We start from the raw sequence: 22,002 nt of genomic DNA, 5'->3' as shown, positions 1-22,002 counted from the left end.
AATACTGCTCCGTTGGCCTGCTGTCTGGAAATTGGTAGCTACCGTGTGCTGGTAGCAACGTACTGCCATAACGTTCAGCCACCGCTGAAGTTCCTAAGAACTTGAGCTTTTGGCCCTGGAAGTTTGGTACCCCTTTACCGAGATACATTCGTCTCTACTAATAACAGGTTACGTGACTTGTCGTCGCATCAACACCTTACATACCCTGCTTACAATCGCAGCTGTAGTGAGTTCTACAGACGCTGAACTGCCTCCTGTGGAGTTACGTGCAGTTCCTCGTGACGTATGTATCCATTTGTTTCGGAAAATAAGAAAATCTCTTCTCCTCATTATTATACAAAACGGTGTCTATGCGATACTCAACTGGATGGTTACCCCGCAAGCCTTGAAATTTGAGGAAATTCAGTGTCATATTCTTTAACCAACGAATGAACCACAATAAATATGCGTAACGTAATATGTATCGTATTCCCTCGAAAATTAAATTTAATAATAAACTGTGCTTTAAAAGTAACAATTGATACCATGGTTCTGCCACTCAAAAAATCAAATATTTACTTATCTGTTTTGCAGTAGAAAAAAAAAGCAAGTCAGGCTAGAGTTGATGGCCCGTCGACAACATGTGCAAGAGTACCTATATCTACCCGTCTTTAGGGACATGGACACCAGCTGGGCATTGTCGTGCTGAAAATGCGAATTTTTCGTTTCGAGCACACGATAGCTTTTCAAGTAATTTTGAAGTGAGAAGTCGAGATTGGGAAAATAGGTCAGCAAAATCTTGAGTGGTACAAAGTTAAATGAATACTAGGGAGTATTAAAAGTGACATAAATATCATTGGGAGGTAAGACGTATAAGCGTGTCAACAGGACAAATATTAATGAAAGAATTCGGTCGAAAAGATCGTAATAAGAAGTCAACAAGGAAGTTGCGTTCGGATTTATGTGGCTCAAGTGCTTAAGATTAGCAGTCTCGTATCCATAGCTAGAAACAATAACCGACCTATATGAGATTTCATCTAAACTTTAGTCATTGTCGCGGGAAAGTTTCCAGTCTGTCTCTAACCTGAATTAAATAGTATTTTGAAGGTAATGACGTCTGCGAATATGGACTGATGTCTGTTATAAAATGCTAATCACATCAGATGTATTTTTATTTTACGCTATTTTTGTTTCACGCTAATCCATTTTAATATGTTGTAAACTGTCACGGTGACGAAACCCGCGTAATGGTTGCGCTTTTTCATTTTGCACATGGACTTCACATGCCCTTAGCTACTTTGGTTGTGTGATACTCTCGTTAGGAGCACTGTCACATGTGTAGGCTTGGGAGGAAGGATTTGCGTTTTTCGTGTTAGGAAGGTGTATTTCCAGTATGATCTCAGGGTTCTGTTGTTGGCAGATGACAGTCAATGGATCTCATTAAGAGAGGCGGGAGTCCCCAGGGAGTGGGCGCTTTTCATAGAAGTGAGGCTGTAGCCTGCTTCATGTTTTTATGGGCAGAGCCAGTACCCGACCCAGCTATGGGCTGAAGACACAGTGCCGCCACTGGTGGCCCAAAAGAATAGTCGAGAACGACATTTTTGCCGATTTGGCACCAACATCAAAGATCAAAACGCCATAGCACCGCTGTGCTAGCATGAGAAAGATGATTGGTTTCACTTCTAAATTTCAGTCATCTAATAGAAATTATACTTGGCGTGAAGAGGCTGACCAATGAAAGAGAGCCTGCTCCAGGGCATTACCAGCCTCGTGTTTGTTAATGTGGGTTTTGTAACAAGAGTGGAAAGTTTCTGCGGCATTCCCCTGTTTTTTCATGAAATAAGTGATATTCTCGTCCACTATAATGAAAAGGATGGCTACCACTCACGATGTAGCGGAGATACTGAGTCGCAGGTAGGAACAACAAAAAGACTGTCATACAAATCTTTCGGCCAAGCAATACTTTATCAGAACTAGACAACACACACACACACACACACACACACACACACACACACATACATACACACACAGACGCAACTCACACACACGACCACAGTCTGGCTGCCAAGAAGAGACTGACAGCCAGAGACTGTGGTCGTGTGTGTGTGTGTGTGTGTGTGTTTGTGTGTGTGTGAGTGTGTGTGTTGTCTAGTTCTGACAAAGTATTGCTTGGTAGAAAGCTTTGTTTGACACTCTTTTTATCATGCCTATCTGCAACTCAGCACGTCTGCCATATGGTGAGTAGCAACTACCCTTTTAACAATATTGTCATTATTCCATCCTCGATTTTCCCTTGTTTGATATTCTTGTCCGTCACATTAGAAATAGCATGGAGTCTTCCTCCCCATGTAGAGTTTTTGAAAGCAGAGATTTTAGGAGAGAGAGTTTTGTAGCACTCACGTTCTAGCCGCCATACAAATGTTCTACCAGCCGCCATCTGGTGCTGATGGGCACAGGCTTTGCCGATTTTGGGGAAATGTAAGTTTGGCAATCTGTGGTAGTGTGGTCTGTACTCTGAGTCAGCTCACAACTAACTTGTATCGGCACACGATATGCGTTTCCCATTTGATTATAATTTGTGACTTTGTGTCAGTAACGTTTAATTCACAGACTGCCCAGATAAAGATAACATACTGCGTTTTCTTCCATAAAATTTCTCACTTTCCCACAGAGTTAGCGTCATTTTGTGTGAATTCAATCCACATTTTAGAAACCTTTTTTCCCTTCTAACTGCTTGTATATTGTGTTCAATAATTAGAGCAAGTATACTCAGACTTCATTAATATTGTGGTGTCACCGCCAGACACCACACTTGCTAGGTGGTAGCTTAAATCGGCCGCGGTCCATTAGTACATGTCGGACCCGCGTGTCGCCACTGGCAGTGATCGCAGATCGAGCGCCACCACACGGCAGGTCTCGAGAGACGTACTAGCACTCGCTCCAGTTGTACGACGACGTTGCTAGCGACTACACTGAAGAAGCCTTTCTCTCATTTGCCGAGAGACAGTTAGAATAGCCTTCAGCTAAGTCCATGGCTACGACCTAGCAAGGCGCCATTTGTACCATTGCATGTATCTCAAGATAGTCTCACTTGTCTCATCAAGATTGCTGTATACCAAAGGACGATATAAAAGTTAAGTGTTCTAGTAGCTACGTTCTTTTCTTTATCACATTCATCACGTATCCTGTTCCAGACTTAACGCCAGACGGCGTGGGTTGACGCGTGCCCTTTCGGCTACTTCACTGTGGACTGGCTGCCTTAACAGTCCACTACAAATATAAAGTGATCCTTTAAGTTGTTCTTCATATTTTCCACGGTTAGGCGACCCACTAAAATTAAATACAACCTACTGCATACCTAAGCTTGTTATTCTCACTGTGACGGCGTTACGGTTTTGTACAACGTCCACACTCGACGATCATTCGCTTATTATTCAGTGAAAGTAACGTGTATTGCACTTCCTCATCTTGTTTGACTAGGGAGAACTGTGTCAATTTCGCATACGATTATGTTTCCTTTTTGTTGTTCCGTGACTGTTTGGCTAACGCCCTTGCAGTATACAGACGTATTAAGCAAGAACTTTTGATAGCAACATCATACCATAAAGCTGGTCAAGGGTTAAAAATCAACAGAAACAGCTTAAACTTTCAAAACCATCCTGGAATTCACTAGAAAGAGGCCACACTTAAGGAACCAAGGAAAAACTGTTTTAAGATGGCTGTCTGCGTGATTTAAAACTTAGTCCTCCTCATTAAAAGTCCACTGGTTTCATCGCCACACCACCTTCTCCGTGGATGCCTACAGGTACATGTTTTGCTATTGTACATCCCACAAGAGCTGAAGAGATGAGCTACACATGAGATGAACTGCAGATGACTCCATTATCATCCTTGCAACCTACAGACCTTGGTGCACAGCCGCAGCGATTAATTCCGGCAATTAAAAGGATTGTACCTTGTTGTGTTCCTCGCGAACAGTCATAAATCTGAGAGGAATCCTACAGCAATATTTGCAAGGAAGGATCCATCACAGTACAGTAGACATCTAACGACATGTCGACCATTGTTGAAACTTGTACAGCTCTGGAAAGCGTATGGAATTGCCTGGAAGGCATCACCTAACTCTACTGTAAAAAATAGTACGTTTGCCATATTTTTGAAGTGTAGTTATGGGGAATACAGACAAAGCAATTCATCTAGAAGTGGGTATTGAAAGCCGAGCTTTTGGACTAGTATAAACGTCGCCTTTATTGAAGAGAAGGAAGGAGCATTTTCAGAGCAATGGGTTATGGTTCGTGATGACGAACCAGTATAACGCATAACAGACGTTGTTTTCATTGGTGTTGAAACGTTGAAAAGTTGCCTTGGCACATAAAATCTGTGGACTCGAACCTGGAACCCTGGCTTCCCCTAGAAATGTTCTTACCGGCCGAGCTATCCAAAAACTAACCAGAAGCCATTCCCATAGCTGCACTTCTGCCAATACCTCTAGCCTAAAGTTCTTAATCCACATCCACACTCCGAAGAGCACGGAAGAGCATACTTCCCATTATAGCATGTGTTAGGGTTCCCTCCCGTTCGACTGGCGTATGCTCCGCAAGAAGAATTATTGCTTATGACACTGCGCGCGCGGTAATGGGTCCACTCTCGTCTTCGCTGTACGTTCACGAGCAGTATACAGGTAGTAGTATATGCCTAGATTGAGCTCTTTATACATGAATAGGCTCCCTCGTGATAGTTGGCATCTATCTTCAGGCTTCTGCCAGTTCAGGTATTTTGAGGTACTTCTGTGACATTCTGCTGTGAGACAAATAAACTTGTTACCATATGTGCTGCCCTTATTTGTAAACGTTCAGTATCACCTGTTAGACCTGTTTGTCCCACATGCGTGAGCAGTATTCTACATGGTCCTGTCACATTAATGTGACCACCGCCTATGTTCGACATCAACGTGCAATAAACACTCACAGACGGCAGATGGCAGCACTGTCGGCGGAGGGTATGTTAAGCGTGTTTTGTGGACGTGGAAAACAGTACAGACTTTACCATAGTGCGGAAATGGAGAGATTTATCTGACTTTCAAAAAGACACGATTATTGGCTTTGCGCCAAGGGTGGAAGCCTTTCCGTAACGGCTAAGTGTGTCAAGTGTTCACGTGCTGCCATAGTTGAAATATACCGTGCATGGCAAAAAGGCATTATCCAAAATCGTCGCCGAGACAAATGAGGTGGACCACGGGCCATAGATGACAGGGGTGAACAACAGCGCCGGAGATGCATACGGACGAACAGACGTGCAGCTGTTGAGCAACTGACCGCCCAGATCAATCAAGAGGCTACCAACGGTGTCTCCTCAACGAACTTTCAGCGACCGTTGCTGCGCATTGGCCTCCACAGAAGGCACCTGGTCCATGTACTCGTGCTGATGTTCATCGGCTGTGAACGCAACCGAGCGTCCACTGGTGGCGTCATGTGGCGTTTTCTGAGGAATCATGTTTTATTCTCCATCAGACAGATGGTCGTTGTGTACGGTGTGAAACGTCTGAATCTAAACATCTTCAAACCGTCGGAACAGTCCAGGTCGGAGAGGGGGTCGTTATGGTGTGGAGGATGTTGGGGAGATATTCCCCAGGTGGTTTCGTCTTTCTGTAAGTCACACTGGATCACCGCAGGTACGCATCTATCCTTAGGAACCATGTCCACCCCTAAATGTCGATTGTTCTTCCTCAGCAGTATAGTCTGTTCCAGTAGGACAACGCAACCTGTCACCTAGCTCGCAGTATACGTGTGTGGTTCGCAGAGCACCAAGATGAGATTACGGCCGTGGCCACCAAACTCACCGGCTTTATACCCAATCTGTGTGACCACCTCGATCGGACTGTCAGTGTCATGGATCCTCAACCGAGAAACCTAGCGCAACTGGCCGAGGTACTGGAGTCGGCATGACTCCACATTCCTGTCGATACCTTCCAGAACCTCACTGACTTTCTTTCTGCAAGTCTCGTAGCGGCCCGCTCTGCCAGAAATGGTTATTCAGGCTTCTGACAGGTGATCACGTGTCATCCGTCGCACGTTTTGTAACCAATCTCCTTTGAAGACTCACAACATCATCTCAATATCTTACAGCTTGCGAGTAGTGTCTGGATGACTCAGTCGGTAAAAGCATTGGCCGTGAAAGGCAAGGTTCCGTGTTCCAGTCGCGGTACGACGCACAGTTTTTAATCTGCCAGGAAGTTTCAAAACAGCGCCAGAGCGAAAGATTCATTCTGCTCACAAACGTATTAATATAGTACACAATAGTGGTACTCGCTCTGTAATGGAACTTCCGCGACAGGGTATATTCAGTGAAGGGTGTTCGCGCAGAGTTGCATATAATTTCCGAACAGAATGAAGTGGGGGAACCGTTATGGCGGTGCGTTCGCGTTCGCATGTGTTTGGCGGCGCGGCGGCGGACTCAGCGGGTCGGGCAGCCAGCTGGCGGTGGATCGATGCGCTGTGTGGCGCGTGCCTGCCGGCCTGCAATCAGGCTGAGTGCCGCCCCCACCGCCCCCGCCGTCTCCTGCGCCCCCCGCCGCCTCCGCCGCCCCCGGCCTTTTGTGTCGACGCCCGCCACGCCCCCGGGCCGCAGTCCGCCGTCTTCGTGCTATCTGCGGACTCCCGCCGGTTCGCGGCTCTAGGCGCTCTACAGTCCCCCTCCCCCCTCCCATCACCACATTCAGCCTTTTAAAAAAAAAAAGAGAAAGAAAAAAGAAACCACTGTACCATCACCCATCGAGTTATTTACTTGTTATACGACGAAGGAGAGCGCTTTTTCACCCTGTCAGCCTCCAATATGCGTGAATGATGTGTACGGAGTGCTCGCCACAAAACACTGCAGCAAATGGCAGAACAGTTTGACCACCTGCTTTATATCTAGGTGATGTCCACATCCACAGATGGCGGTAGTATCGATTATACAATGTATAAAAGGGCAGTGCAGTGACGGAGCTGTCATTTGTATTCAAGTGATTCATGTGATAAAGTTGCCGACATGATTATACTCGCACGACGGGAATTAACAGGCTTTCAACGCGGAATAGTAGTTGGAGCTAGAAGCATGGGACATTCAATTTCAGAAATCGTTAGGGAATTCAATATTCCAAGACCCATAGTGCCGAGATGTGCCGATAAAACCAAATTCCACGTATTATCTCTCACCATGGAAATGCAGTGGCCGATGGCCTCCACTTAACGACCCTGAGTAGCGAGGTTTGTATAGCGCTGTCAGTGCTAACAGACAAGCAACATTGCATGAAATAACCGCAGAAATCAATGCGAAACGTACGACGAACGTATCCGTTAGGACAGAGTGGATAAATTAGTCGTTAATGGTCTATGGCAGCAGGTTACCGACGCGAGTGCCTTGGCTAAAACCATGACATCGCATGCAGCGCTTCTTCTGAACTCGTGACCGTTTCGGATGGATCCTAGACGACTGGAAAACCGTAGCGTGGTCAGATGAGTCACGAATTCAGTTGGTAAGAGCTGGTGGTAGGGTCTGAGTGTGACACAGACACCACGAAGCCATGGGACCAAGTTATCAACAAGGCACTGTGCAAGCTGGCGGTTGCTCCATAATGGTGTGCGCTGTGTTTACTTGGAGCGAACTGGATCCTCTGATCCAACTGAACGGATCAGTAACTGCAAAAGCTTTTAATCGGCTACTTCGAGACCATTTGCAGACATTCATAGACTTCATGTTCCCAAAGAAGTATTCAATTTCTACCGATGACAATGCATCATGTCGCCGTGCAACACCTGTTCGCGAGTGCTTTGAAGATAATTCAGCACAATCCGAACGAATGATGTGGCCACCAAGATCGCCCGAGACGAATCCCATCTAACAATTAAGGGACATAATCGAAATGTCAGTTCGTGCTCAAAATCCTACATCATAAACACTTCCACAATGATTGACGGCTATAGAGGTAGAATTGCTCATATTTTTGCAGGAGATTTCCAACAACTTGTTGCCCATGGCACGTCAAGTTGCTGCACTATGGCGACAAAACGAGGTGAGACACGATATGAGGACGTACCCCGTGACTTTTGTATCAAACGGGTCGCTCCGCTTTACGAACGCAGTACAGCAGCTACTTTACGTAGCACGTATCCGACAAATCCTGGTAGATTTTTGGACGTAAAGCGGTGGATAAAAACACGGGTACCCCCCAAAACACAACACATTAGCAAAACAGTTCGCATTCAAAACAGCGTCTCGGAATGGATAAATACAGGTCCTGTATGGTTTTCTAGAGAATCATTCTTCCTGCAAAGTAGTGGCAGTCCAGGTAACGATGATGGATTACAGAAGACTTTTGAGACAGTTCCTCACAAGCGACGCGTACCTGTGGAATCCGTCCCCGGTGTGTGCCTGGATTCGTGATTTCCTGTCACAAACGTCACAGTTCGCAATAATTGACGGAAAGACATCGAATAAAGCAAAAGCGACATCTGGCATTCCCCTAGGAAGTGTTATAGGCTCTCTATTGTTGCTGATCCACGTAAATGAAGTAGGGACCTCAGGAGCTCTCTTTGATTGTTTGCAGCTTATGCTGTCATTTACCGTTCTGTTAAGTCATCAGAAGATGAAAAAGAATTGCAAAATAATTAATAAAAGGTATCTGCGTCGCCCAAAAGGTCGCAATGGACACTAAATAAGGAAAAATGGGAAATTATCCACGTAAGTACTAAAAGGAATCCGCTAAATTTAGGTTACTCGATAAACTTCGCAAATCTGAAGGCTATAAACTCAACTAAATACTTAGGGAATACAGTTACGAATTACTTAAACTAAAACAATTACATATTGTAACCTTACATAAGGTGTCAATTGTGGTAAAAGTAAGAAATGCTCCGAAAGTAATTTAACAGCGAAGTTTCGATTCCGAGAAATACGTAGTCTCATGTTGGTTTGGTAGAGTAACAGCAAGTTTTAATGCGTGACGTTACGCTGAATCGAATTTTTTTTTTTTGATACATCGAAACGTATTGTATTCCTATAGTAATATTTGTGGTTTTCAACTTGATTATTTATTTTAAAAGCTATTGAAATAATTGTGTATGACAAGAGTAAAAACCATATGACTGTTATATCGTATTCACAGTGATATAATAGTGATTTGACATAGACCTGACAATGAAGTAGTATATTTTTTCTTTGATAAAGACAGAGATGTTGGCTCCGTATCAAGTTACTCTGGCGCGTGATAAGTGAATTTCGTGTTTTGGTCCTAATTGATTGCGTAGAGGGCAATCCTAATTAATTATTGAGTCCTTTGAGTAGTAAAAGGAAGAGAGAGAGAGAGGGGGGGGGGGAACAAAAAGTAATACGCTAGCTGTCTAAATTAACAGTCATATCTTGCGGGCTTTATCAGCGAGGCGCGAGACACGATATATGTTACAAGGAATCGCGCTACAGCATCAATGTAGACTTCAATTAAAACGAAGAATTATTACCGATAATAATTAGATCGGAAGTTGTTTTTGAGAAAGCATATGGTTCGGAACTGACTTTTCATTAACTATTACGATAGATAATCAATTCTCGAGAAAAGAGACAAATTTCTGGGATTAGATTTGATTGTATGATTGCACAGCAATTTATCAACAGTCTTGGGTTACGTGTAGCTGGAACTGATGTTCAAATGTTTGTGAAATCTTATGGGACTTAGCTGCTAAGGTCATCAGTCCCTAAGCTTACACACTACTTAACCTAAATTATCCTAAGGACAAACACGCACACCCATGCCCGAGGGAGGACTCGAACCTCCGCCGGGACCAGCTGGAACTGAGTTATAAGTTGAAAATCCGATACACACACTGGCGAACACTACAAAAATTGGCTTTAATTGCCGGCCGGAGTGGCCGTGCGGTTCTAGGCGCTACAGTCTGGAACCGCGTGACCGCTACGGTCGCAAGTTCGAATCCTGCCTCGGGCATGGATGTGTGTGATGTCCTTAGGTTAGTTAGGTTTAAGTTGTTCTAAGTTCTAGGGGACTGATGACCACAGCAGTTAAGTCCCATAATACTCAGAGCCATTTTTTTGGCTTTAATTATGATTGAGTTCCCAGTGAATGTGATTTGTTTAGCCAAATCGGGACCTCAATAAAGACAAAGACAATTCATGTGTTGCGTCTCATTTCAGTAGACGACCAACTGTAGAAACTACAACTTCACATCGATGTTATCACTTTTGTCAAAACAGTGACACTTATTTTTTTCGTTTCCTGCCGTACTCGAACGACGGCCATAAATTGGAAGTTCTTGATGTTTTGTTGTATATCATGATTTCGAAAAGATAATAAGATGTTCCCCTTCCCCACTTCCTCGAACTTAACGAGCCTGAGGACTTGCCGATCGTGTAAAGAAGAAAGAAGAGAGAACCAAACAAATCACAACCACTACTGACGGCGACGACGAAGGAGACATGAGGAGGAGAGGATACAATATACAGGGTGAGTCACTAACTATTGCCACCTAGAATAACTCCGAAAGTATGATAGTAGCTGAAAAGTCTGTGGGACAAATGTTGGACGGGACAACGGAAGCTATAATATGACGTTGGTCTTTTCTTTGTTAGGTGGGGTCGCGTCAGAGATATGAAGGTCAACTTTTTTTTTTTTAAGTGGGGTGCTATAGTTTGGTACTTATTTTCTGATAGCGGGTATCGAGACGAATCCAATGTTGTGTAACAGTAAGGTTTTTGAAGGTCAACGAAGGCAAGAAAGGTGGCATGAACGTCCATTTACAGAAGGTGTTCGAAGTGATGACCACTGGTATCAGTGCAGTGCTGCAATCTTCTTATCATGGATTGAGTGGTATTCCTTACCTCTTCAGCACTTATAGAAGCACATGCTTTGACAATTCTCTCTCGTATATTGTGCAAATATAAATACTCGCCGAATACGGGTATCCATCTAACGCGCCATTGACATCTAAACACCATTCGACAGTTTCGCAATACAACACTAACGCCATGCGCAAATTGAGACGCATATAGAGCGCATTACGGCAACTTCACAGGTTCAAACGGGACCGCGCAAACTGGGACGCGACGCAAAGCGACTGGGACGCGACACGTGGCTGCTCCAGATCGGGAGGCGTTGTGGTTGTGGCACAGTTTGTCGCGCCGCGCCTCACGCGAGTACTTTGGGACAGGTGAGGTGGGGAGTGGGATGCAGTTCTGTCATATGCTCACTTCGGCATGGTGCACAGGGGCAGTGGAAGTTTTGCTCATCAGAAAAATACGGCCTTACTGTGTGCTGAATTTTATTATCACTGAGTAGTGTTTCGGTTTTCGCCGTTTTCAGTTGTATATATCAGTACAGTTCTTTCGTTTTGTTTATTGTTTTGTCAAGAACAATGCACAGTTCAATAACTCATGGGCCATTAGCCACTGGAGTTATATCTTCTGCGGCCACAATGTTTTCAGATCGTAAGAAGGGACAGACGATTTATCGTGAGGGTAGTGAATAAGGAAGTAAGGAATATTATAAAATCATGTGACCTAGAAGTAAGGCAGGAAATTAAAACAAGGTTATCTAATTGCTGCCTGTTACTACCATACTTTCGGAGTAATTCTAGGTGGCAATAGTTAGTGACTCACTTGTGTAATATCGCGGGGAAAGCAAACCAAAGATTACGATTTATTGGCAGAATACTTAGAAAATGAAACAGGTCTACCAAGGAGACTGCTTACACTACGCTTGTCGGCCCTCTTCTGGAATACCCCTGTGCGGTGTGGGATCCACAGCAGAGAAGATTGACGGAGGACATCGAAGCAGTTCAAGGAAAGGCAGCTCGTTTTTAATTAAGCGAAACAGGGGGGAGAGTGACACCGGCATAATACCCGAATTGGAGCCGCATTCATTAAAACAAAGGTGTTTTTCGCTCCGGCAGGTACTTCTCATGAAGTTTCAATCACCAAATTTCTCGTCAGAGTGTGAAAATATTTTGTTGGCACCCACCTACAAAAGGAGAAACGATCACCAGAATAAACTAAGAGAAGTCGGAGGTCGCTCAGGAAGATTTAAGTGTTCGTTTTTGCCGCGCGCTCTTCGGGAGTGGAACGGTAGAAAAGCATCTTGAAGGTGGTTCGACGAACCATCAGCACATACTTAATTATGAATTGTAGAGTAATCTTGTAGATACAGATGTAGAAGTGAATATCGATCGCGCACCATTCTATCCAAAGTAGGCCACAAAAGCTTAGTCTTATTGAGATCTGGCGAGGGGAGATGCGGCAATTCATCCTCGTTTTCACAAAACCAGTCCTGGACTATGAGGGCTCTGTGGACAGGAAACCTGTCGACTTGGAACACAGCATCGCCACTGGGGAACAAATATTTTACCATCGGATGGTTAAAAAAAATGGAAATGGACGTATTGCATCGTTGGCCGGGAGGCCCCTATTCTGCGAAGTTCGGCCGCCAAGTGCAAGTCTTAATTCATTCGACGCCACACTGAGCGACTTATGCGCCGGTGATAAGGATGAAATGATGATGACAGCAACACAATACCCAGTCCCCGAGCGGAGAAAATCTCCAACCCAGCCGGGAATTGAACCCGGGCCCGCTTACATGGGAGGCGAGCACGTTACCAGCCAGCTAAGCAGACCGACATTACATGGTAGAAGTGTCACATAACAGTTGGTAATAAAGCGACCTTGATGAGTAAACATTAGACAATGCAACACCACGATAATGGCAACCCAAATCTTTATCGAACTCCCTGCCCCCTCATGTTTCACTGTTGGGAAGTAGATTCACCTAAAATGCGCCAACAGACTCATCTCATCAAACGACTTTCTTTCATTGCTCCACAGTCCTGATTTTACGGGTTTCGGCACCAGGCTTTGCAGTTCAGATCAACTGCAACACTGATGAATGATTTTGGAATTTCGGTTCGTCCTGCAATTCCTTCGTTATGGAGCTCCCAGTTTTATTTATTTACTTACACGTCAAGTTCCGTAGGACCAAACTGAGGAGCAAATCTCCGAGGTCATGGAACGTGTCAGTACATTAAATTACAACATAAAAGTAATAACAGACAAAAATAAATATTTATGAACCCGAAAAAAGTCACTGCATAAATTTAAGTAAACGCAATCAACAATATAATAAGAATCAGCTTAATTCTTCAACGAACACCTCGACAGAATAGATGGAGTGACCCATGAGGAAACTCTTTAGTTGCGATTTGAAAGCGCGTGGATTACTGCTAAGACTTTTGAGTTCTTGTGGTAGTTCACTGAAAATGAATGCAGCAATATACTGACACCTTCCTGGACAAGAGCCATGGAAGTGCGATCCAAATGCAGATTGGATTTCTTCCTAGTATTAATTGAGTGAACGCTGCTAATTCTTGGGAATAAGCTGACACTGTTGACAAGAAACGACAGTAAAGAATATGTATATTCAGAGGCCAATGTCAGAATACCCAGACTAGTGAACAGGGATCGACAAGAGGTTCGTGAACTTACACCACTTATTGCCAGAAGTGCCCGTTTCTGAGTCAAAAATATCCTTTGAGAATGCAAGGAGTTACTCCAAAATATAATATCATGCGTCATAAGCGAATGAAAATAAGCAAAGTAGACTATTTTTCATGTCGGACGATTACTTACTTTAGATACCGTTCGAATAGTAAAAGTGGCACCATTAAGTCTTTGGACAAGGTAGTGAACGTGGGCTTTCCACGGGAGTTTACTATCTGTCTGAACACCTAAAAATTTCAACTGTTCAGTTTCACTAATCATATGCGCGTTCTGTGAAATTAAAAAGGCCAGGTTTTGTTGAATTGTGTGTTAGAAACTGTAAAAACTGGGTCTTACTGTGATTTAGCGTTAGTTTATTTTCTACAAGCCATGAACTTAGGTCATGTACTGCACTATTTGAAACCGAGCCGGTGTTGCACACAACATCTTTTACTACCAATTTTTCAAGGAACTCCTCGACAGAATAGATGGAATGACCCATGAGGAAACTCTTTAGTTGCGATTTGAAAGCGCAAACAGAAATATTTTATAGTTACCCGTAATACTAGGGGGCATATCATTTATATAAATATTGTAGAACAAAAGCAAACTGGTGCTTTTCATTTATTATTAAATAAGTGACGTTTTGTCAGCTCTCATTCTATTATTTTTCGCCAGAATCCTTTTTAATGAACATTTGTCACTATCACTCAACAATACTTTTGTCCACGTTGTGACTTAGCGGATGATAGTTTCCGCTTTCCCTGCATGCGGTATAAATCATGCCTCTTGAAACAACAAACACCTCAGCTACCTTAACGTCGGAAGCACCCAGCATTCGAGCACCAACAATTAGTCTACGTTCGAATTCACTTAGCTCCAAGATAATTCCCTCACAACCACAGAGAAAACTATTTTGACCACGACTGACACTTGCCAAGTATTGAGGACATTGCACAGATTCGTTGTCACATTCAACAGCGCAACTTGCAGGCTTGGCTAGTAGCATCTGCGTTTATGTCCAAGCATGCGTTTCGTGCTGTGTTTCCACATCTTCATCTAATCTCTGTATGTGGCACCACATGTCTATACACAAGTGACGTACTACTCGTAAAATATAGGCCGGTGGCTTGTGGGCACGAAGCTACTGCCCGATAGCGCCCCCTATAGCGGATTCTGTTCAGGTGAATTTAGCGGCCAAGACATCGTGATTTCAGTATCATGCTCCTGATACCACTGTAACACGATTGTGGCCTTTTAACACGAACAGTTATCCTTCTGAAAACGCCATTATCATAGGGGAAGACACCACTCATGAAGGGATACAGGTAGCCAACAGTGATGGTCACGTAACGGTCAAGGTGCCTTCGATCACCACCAAACGCCCCATAGACGCCTGGTGAACGCCGCTCACAGATTAATACTGCCCCCCCTCTCCCCTCGCCCCACCCCCTCGTCGTACATCCAAACAACGTAGCATGACTCGACCAGCCCGCCAGCCGAATGGCGAGGTATCCAGACAAAAACATAGACCTGATGTAACAAAAACGTTATAGGCGTATCCTGAGAACAAGTTTCCACTGATCCGGTGTCCAGTCCCGATTACCCCCATCCCCACTGTAATCTTAATTGACGATTCCGGTAAGATAGGAACACTCAAATGTCGTCTGCTGTGGAGCCCTGTGTTCAGAAATGTTCGCTAGACGATGTGCTCCGAAACACTTGTGCCTGCACCAGCACTGTACTCTCCTACGACCTCGACGTCGGGCTGCGTGTACGCCCAAAATCTTGTACACTACTCGTGGTTTGAGCATCCTTCAACTGCTTTCCATAGGTGCTCACACCAGCAACATACGGACAGTCGACCACGGAGTTTTGTGACTGGTTGGGTGCTGCCCGTCTGTGCCAGCCTTTTCATCCACTTGCAACCATCTTCCTCAATTATTTGCTGGATGTATTCCAACTCTGTCTTCTCCTACAGTTTTTACCCTCTGCAGTTCCCTCTAGTACCACGGAATTTATTCCCAAATGTCTTAACTGATGTAGTACCATCTTATCCCTTCTTCTTCTCAGCGTTCTCCGTATATTCTATTCCTCGTCTATTCTGCGGAGAGCTTCCTCATTCCTTATCTTATCGGTCTACCTAATTTTCAACATTCTTCTGCAGTACCATGTCTCAAATGCTTCTGTTCACTCCATCAAGGCCGGCCGTAGTGACCGAGCGGTTCTAGGCGCTTCAGTCCGGAACCGCGCTGCTGATACGGCCGCAGGTTCGAATCCTGCCTCGGGCATGGATGTGTGTGATGTCTTTAGGTTAGTTAGGTTTAAGTAGTTCTAAGTGTTGGGGACTGATGAACTCAGATGTTAAGTACCGTAGTGCTTAGACCCATTTGAACCATTTTAACTCTCCCTCAGTTTTCCCAGAGTACTTGTTTCACACCCATACAATACTCTGCTCCAAACGAATATTCTCAGAAATTTCTTCCTCAAATTAACGCCTGTGTTTGATACTAGTCGACTTTTCTTCATCATAAATGCTCGTTTTGGCAATGCTGATCTGCTTCTTATGTCATCATTGCTCTGTCTGTCACGTGTTATTTTGCTGCCTCGGTAGCGGAAATCCTTCTCATTACTTTCTTCGATTTATTCTCAGTCTATATCCTGCAGCCATCAGACTGTTCATTGCATTCAGCAGATCCTTTAATTCTGTGTCCCTTTCACTGAGAATAGTGGTGTCATCAGTGTATCTCATCATTTATATAGTTTCATGATAAATTTTAATCCTACACTTTAATCCTTCTTTTGTTTTCGACATTGGTTGTTCGATGTATAGAATGAACAGTAGGGGCGAAAAATTACATCCCTGTCTTGCACCATTTTTAAGACGAGCACTTGTACAGTTACTTGTTGGTTCTTTTAGATATTATATAGCGGCGAAAAACTATATCCCTGTCTTGCACCCTTTTTAAGCCGAGCACTTCGTTCTTGGTCACGCACTGCTAAACCTACCTCTTGGTTCCCTTAGATATATATTATCCGTCTCTCCCTGTAGCTTACAACTATTTTTCTGCGAATTTTGAACATCTTGCACCATGTGGCATTGTCGAACGCTTTCTCCAGGTTAACAAATCCTATGAACGTGTCTCGATTGTTCTTCAGTTTTCGTCCACTGTCGACCACAACGTCATGAATGCTTTACTGGTTCCTTTACCTATCCTAAAGCAGAACTGATCGTCATCTAACAGATCATCGATTTTCTTTTCCTTTCTTCTGTATATTATTCTTGTGAGCAACTTGGATGCATGAACCGTTAAGCTGATTGCGCTTTAAATGTCGCACTTGTTAACTCTCGCTACTTTCGGAACTGTGTGGATGATGTTTTTCCAAAGGTTTGATGAATTTTCATATCGTTGCTGGAATGATTTCCATTTATCTCTGCGCACTTACATTCATACCTCTCTGCGCCACGTGCACACAACGCCACGAGGAGCCATTCAGTACCGCAGTACTCATTATGTTTCCGCTCGTAAGTGTCCAAGAACGTCTGTAATTGGAAGCATGAGAGACAATGAGAAAATCAACGATTCTACTGTATAATATTACAGTAGGTTTGGATTTCCGCTACGAGTGTATCTTCTTATCTGCATTGTGATCATTTCTGTAGGCCAAAGAGAGGAAAAACTTACCGGCTATCACGAGATACGAGTAACAGAAAGGTTGTAACATTTCGTTTATAAAGATTGCTCGGGCTGTGAAAGATGAGTGTGTGTCGTGAGCAATCGTAACATCTTCCATTAAGACACATTGGTGTGGATAACTTAAGGACGAAAGTAACTTCCACATGATGCATCACTGCCAAGTAACATAGCTCGATGAAACTTGGACCACAAAAACAAATAACTGCTACAGTATAGTACAGAAGGCAACTCAAAGAAATAAACAATGAGACCAACAAAAGTGACACTTTAACACTATGCCGTCCGGCGATACCACAGTGGTGTCGTCTGCATAGTATCGTTCAGTGGCCAGTAACGCCACAATGGTGTCGTGAGCATAGTATCGCGCAGTGGCCGGCGGCAGCAGTTTAGTATCTTTTGCATTCTGTTGGTGTTTTGTTTAGGTAACAATAAGTTACACACGTCAAAAAGTTTTTTTTGTTTTTATAAGTATTTGTGCACTTTAATCATGGCAGACGAAAGAGATTATTTACGATGAATGCGCGGCCGTCTTGTCTGACGTTCCGAACAACTTGGCTGGTTGGGAAGAAGACATTGGATATTAAAAAAATTAAAGTGAAGCGGAATCGTAGGAAGATAGTGAAATACGTCCAAGAAGAATTCGGCGAACGCTACGGTTGCCAACTGATTCGGATGAATCAGACGAAGGAGACAGTGCACAGTTGTCAGACTTCGATTTACCAAGGACCAACAATAAATTTTAAGGATCCCCAGATCGAAACATATTTCCCAAAGATACACAGAGCGTTGAGGATATCGTAGAATTATATATTGGGAACGATCTATTTGAGTATATTAGCAACGAAACCAACAATTACTACAGTCAAAATTGCAATAGAAGGAAACTGGATTAAAAAAATGACAAATTTGTCGACATTACGGGACCCGAACTTAGAAAATCGTTTGGGCTTGCTATCCTTACGGGAATTGTAAAAAAAGCAAGGATCGATGATTATTGGTCAACGAATCCGTTGATAGACACACCGATATTTCGAAAAACGATGTCCCACAACTGATTCAGACAAATAGTTCTGGTGTGCAAAACATAAGGACGAAAGTAACTTCTGCATGAAGTGTTACTATCAAGTAACCTAGCTCGATGAAACATGATCCATACACAGAAAGAACTGCTACAGAATAGTGCAGAAGGCAACTGAGAGAAATGCGCAGTGGGACGAACAGAACTTTTCGTGGATGCATTCGGCCCTGACTTGGATGACAATGCTCTACCTCATCGAACAGTGCAGCTAGAAGAGGTCTTCGACCGCGAAGATATTCGGAGAGTGGGCTGGCCTGACCGTTCCTTAGACATAAATTCCATGGAGCTAATGGGAGCCGTGTTGCATGACGTCCAAAATATATTTTTTTCCGGCAGCAACAATAAACCGGATAATGTCTACCGGCTTGTCAAAGTGCAATTCGTAATTGATTATTTTTTCAAAAAGTTTAAAGAAACGTTTAATCTAAGTCAAAACATCTCAACTGATGAAGGAATGATACCGTGGCGTGGACGGTTAAATTTTAAAATTTACAATCCGTCGAAAATTACGAAATACGACGTACTCATTCAGATGCTGTATGATTCGAGTACGGGATACATTTCTTCATTCAAGTCATATTCCGGTGCTGGACAGCCTTTAGCAAAAACAGTGATGGAACTATTGACACCTTCTGATGGAAAGTGGCATCACCTCTGCATGGATAATTATTATAACAGTGTAGAACTTGCAGAGAAGTTCCTTGAAAAAAAAAAATCGAGTTTATGGAACGATGCGGCTAAATAGAGGATTTCGGGAAAATTAAAGCGCGCGAAAGTCAATGTATTTGAAGCTTGTCATCAACGGAATGGTGAAAAGCGACCGGCGACAAGCCAAGAAATCCGAATTAGCGCTGCAGGCGCCAAGCGAATAAATCTGTACGAGACGCGCGGACGGCAAAGTGATAATTCAAAGATATTAATTACAATGAAATAATCGCGGTTCATGATGGTGCCCTGGACACACAAAAGGTAGTATGTGATTCTTAATAGAGCGTGTGATCACTACGGGCGAAAATGCGTGCTTTGCAACCTGCTCTCATGCTGCCCACAAGTTTGGTGAGGAGTTCTTGTGGTAGGGCGTTCCATTCCTCTACCAGCGTGTTTGACAGATGGATGGTCGTTGATGTATGTGGACGTGATGCAACCCGGCTCCCATTAGCTCCATGGAATTTAAGTCTAGGGAATGGTCAGGCCAACCCACTCTCCGAATATCTTCGCGGTCGAAGGCCTCCTCTTCCTGCACTGTGCGTCGCGATCGAGCATTGTCATCCAAGTCAGGGCCGAATGCATCCACGAAAAGTTCTGTTCGTCCCACTGCGTATTTCTCTCAGTTTCCTTCTGCACTATTCTGCAGCAGTTCTTTCTGTGCATGGTCCATGTTTCATCGAGCTAGGTTACTTGATAGTAAACTTCATGCAGAAGTTACTTTCTTCCTTAGGTTTTGCACACCAGGGTAGTTCGTGATTTCTACTTGATTTAATTCGTGAGATTTTATCAGTACACAGTGATAATTCTTCGTGATAAAGTGTCTCGTTTTCGTCACAATAACGTCGCGAGATGTTCAGACTGTTTGCACTGCTTACTTCTTTCCTCGGCCTTGCGGTAGTAAATAACGGACCAACACTCGTCAGTCGTAATAATATGTTCGGAAACACCGTCTAGATTGTATTTCCACATTTTCAGCGGTTCCTCGGTGGAAGTCGTGACTGTGGATCGCAACAAACGAGCAATCCATCAGCACTTCGATTAAGGCATCGTACAAAATCGTGCGCACTTATCTATCAACAGTATGCACATGTCTAGGAGTAGTACCAAATTCGCAGGTGTTGCTTGAGTGATTACATTACTGTCAGTCGACACAGAAGCTTCCCTAAATCATCAATATTTTCCCCAGAGTTGATCTGTCACTACCTGGTTCGCCATCCATTTCTGTGTGGTAATGTTAAACATTTCATTCCATTTTTTCACATTACCGCCTCTCAGGAATACCCTTCGCATGGGAACATCAATTCAGTACGAATTTGCTTCACTGAATTTTCCCAGCGAAATCAGCAACGGAATAGCTGCACAAGTGCACACAATACAGAATCCATTATGTTTGCTTCTTCTACAGCAGTGCCATCACGGTCCGTTAAGTGAACTATGTGCGTGAACGCTTGGGAATTTCTATTGAACGTCCATGATGCGCCGGTGCATTCAGAAGCACATCGCACAAGTGACACACTCTCCCCTGTTTCGCGGTGACACAAAACGAGCTACCTATCTTTGAAATTTTTCGTATCCTCTTGACAAAGGTACGTGGTGAGGATCCCATACAGCGCCGCAGTATTCTAGACGATGGCGCATAACCGCAGGATAAGCAGTCTCTTTAGTAGATCTGTTGCATCTAGTGTTATGTCAATAAAACTCAGTCTTTGGTTGGCCTTCCCAACAACGTTTTCTATGCTACGGTTCCAGTTTAAACTGATCGTAACAGTAATCCCTAGAAATTTAATTAAATAATAAAACAACAATAAAATAATAAAATCAGAGAAATTAGAGCACGCACGAAAAGATGTAACTGTTCCTTCTTCCCACGGGGTCTTCGAGAATGGAACGGTAGAGAAATAATCTGAAACTGGTTCGATGTACCATCTGCGAGGCGCTTAACCGCGAATTGCATAGCAGACACTCATATATATATATATATATATATATATATATATATATATATATATATATATATATATATATGGCAACCTTTAAATTTGTATGATTCATCGAGTAGCCGAAAACTGATGGATGTTTTTTAGTAGGTCTACTCATGTTGACGACCTCTCATCCTTTACTGTTTGGAGTCAGTTGCCACTTTTCGCCTAAATCATTTTGTAATTCATATCGATTTTCTGAGTTTGGTAGACGGTAAACGACACTATCTGCAAACAATTTAAGAGGGGTGGTCAGATCATTTATATAGATTAGGAACAGCACTGGGCCTGTAACACATTGTTGAGGAGTGCCAGATATCACTTCTGGTTCACTCTATAACTCTCCGTCAGCTGGTACGAACTGTGTGAGCTCTCTGACAGAAAATTACGAATCCAGCTGAATAAACCAGACAATAGTCCATAAATAAGAAATTTGCTGCTTGTGAGGAAGGGTGTCAAAAGCCTAATGAAATGGAAATGAGCGTTTGGCGTCATTGGTGGGGAGGCCCCTTACAGGGCAGGTCTGGCCACCTTGGTGCAGGTCTTATTACATTTGACGCCACGGTGGGCGACCTGCGCCCCGGATAGGGATGAAATGATGATGAAGACAACACAGCACCTAGTCCCTGAGCGGAGAAAATCCCCGACCAATCTGGGAATCGAACCCGGGCCCGTAGGACAGCAATCCGTCACGCTGACCACTCAGCTATCGGGGCGGACAAAAGCCTAAAGGAAATCCGGAAATATGAAATCAGTTTGTGAACTCCTGTCGATACCGTTCATTACCGCATGTGAAAAAAGAGCCGTTCACAAGAACGTTATTTTCTGAATCCATGTCACTGTCGTATGTAACATCACCATTGCTGTGGTCCAGTGAAGGTACTGACTCTGTCTTGCAGCTGCTATACTAGATATATGATAAAAATCTGTCTGGACTTTCCGTCAGCTGTTGAGACAGATATGGAGACTGTCTCTTTAGGATTCCTTGACGTGGAAAATCGCTAAAAAGCCGTGCAATTGCAGAAGTTATTTTATTTTATTT

Source organism: Schistocerca nitens, chromosome 6 (genome assembly GCF_023898315.1).
Source record: "Schistocerca nitens isolate TAMUIC-IGC-003100 chromosome 6, iqSchNite1.1, whole genome shotgun sequence".
Lineage (NCBI taxonomy): Eukaryota > Metazoa > Arthropoda > Insecta > Orthoptera > Acrididae > Schistocerca > Schistocerca nitens.
This window is presented reverse-complemented; position numbering follows the sequence as displayed.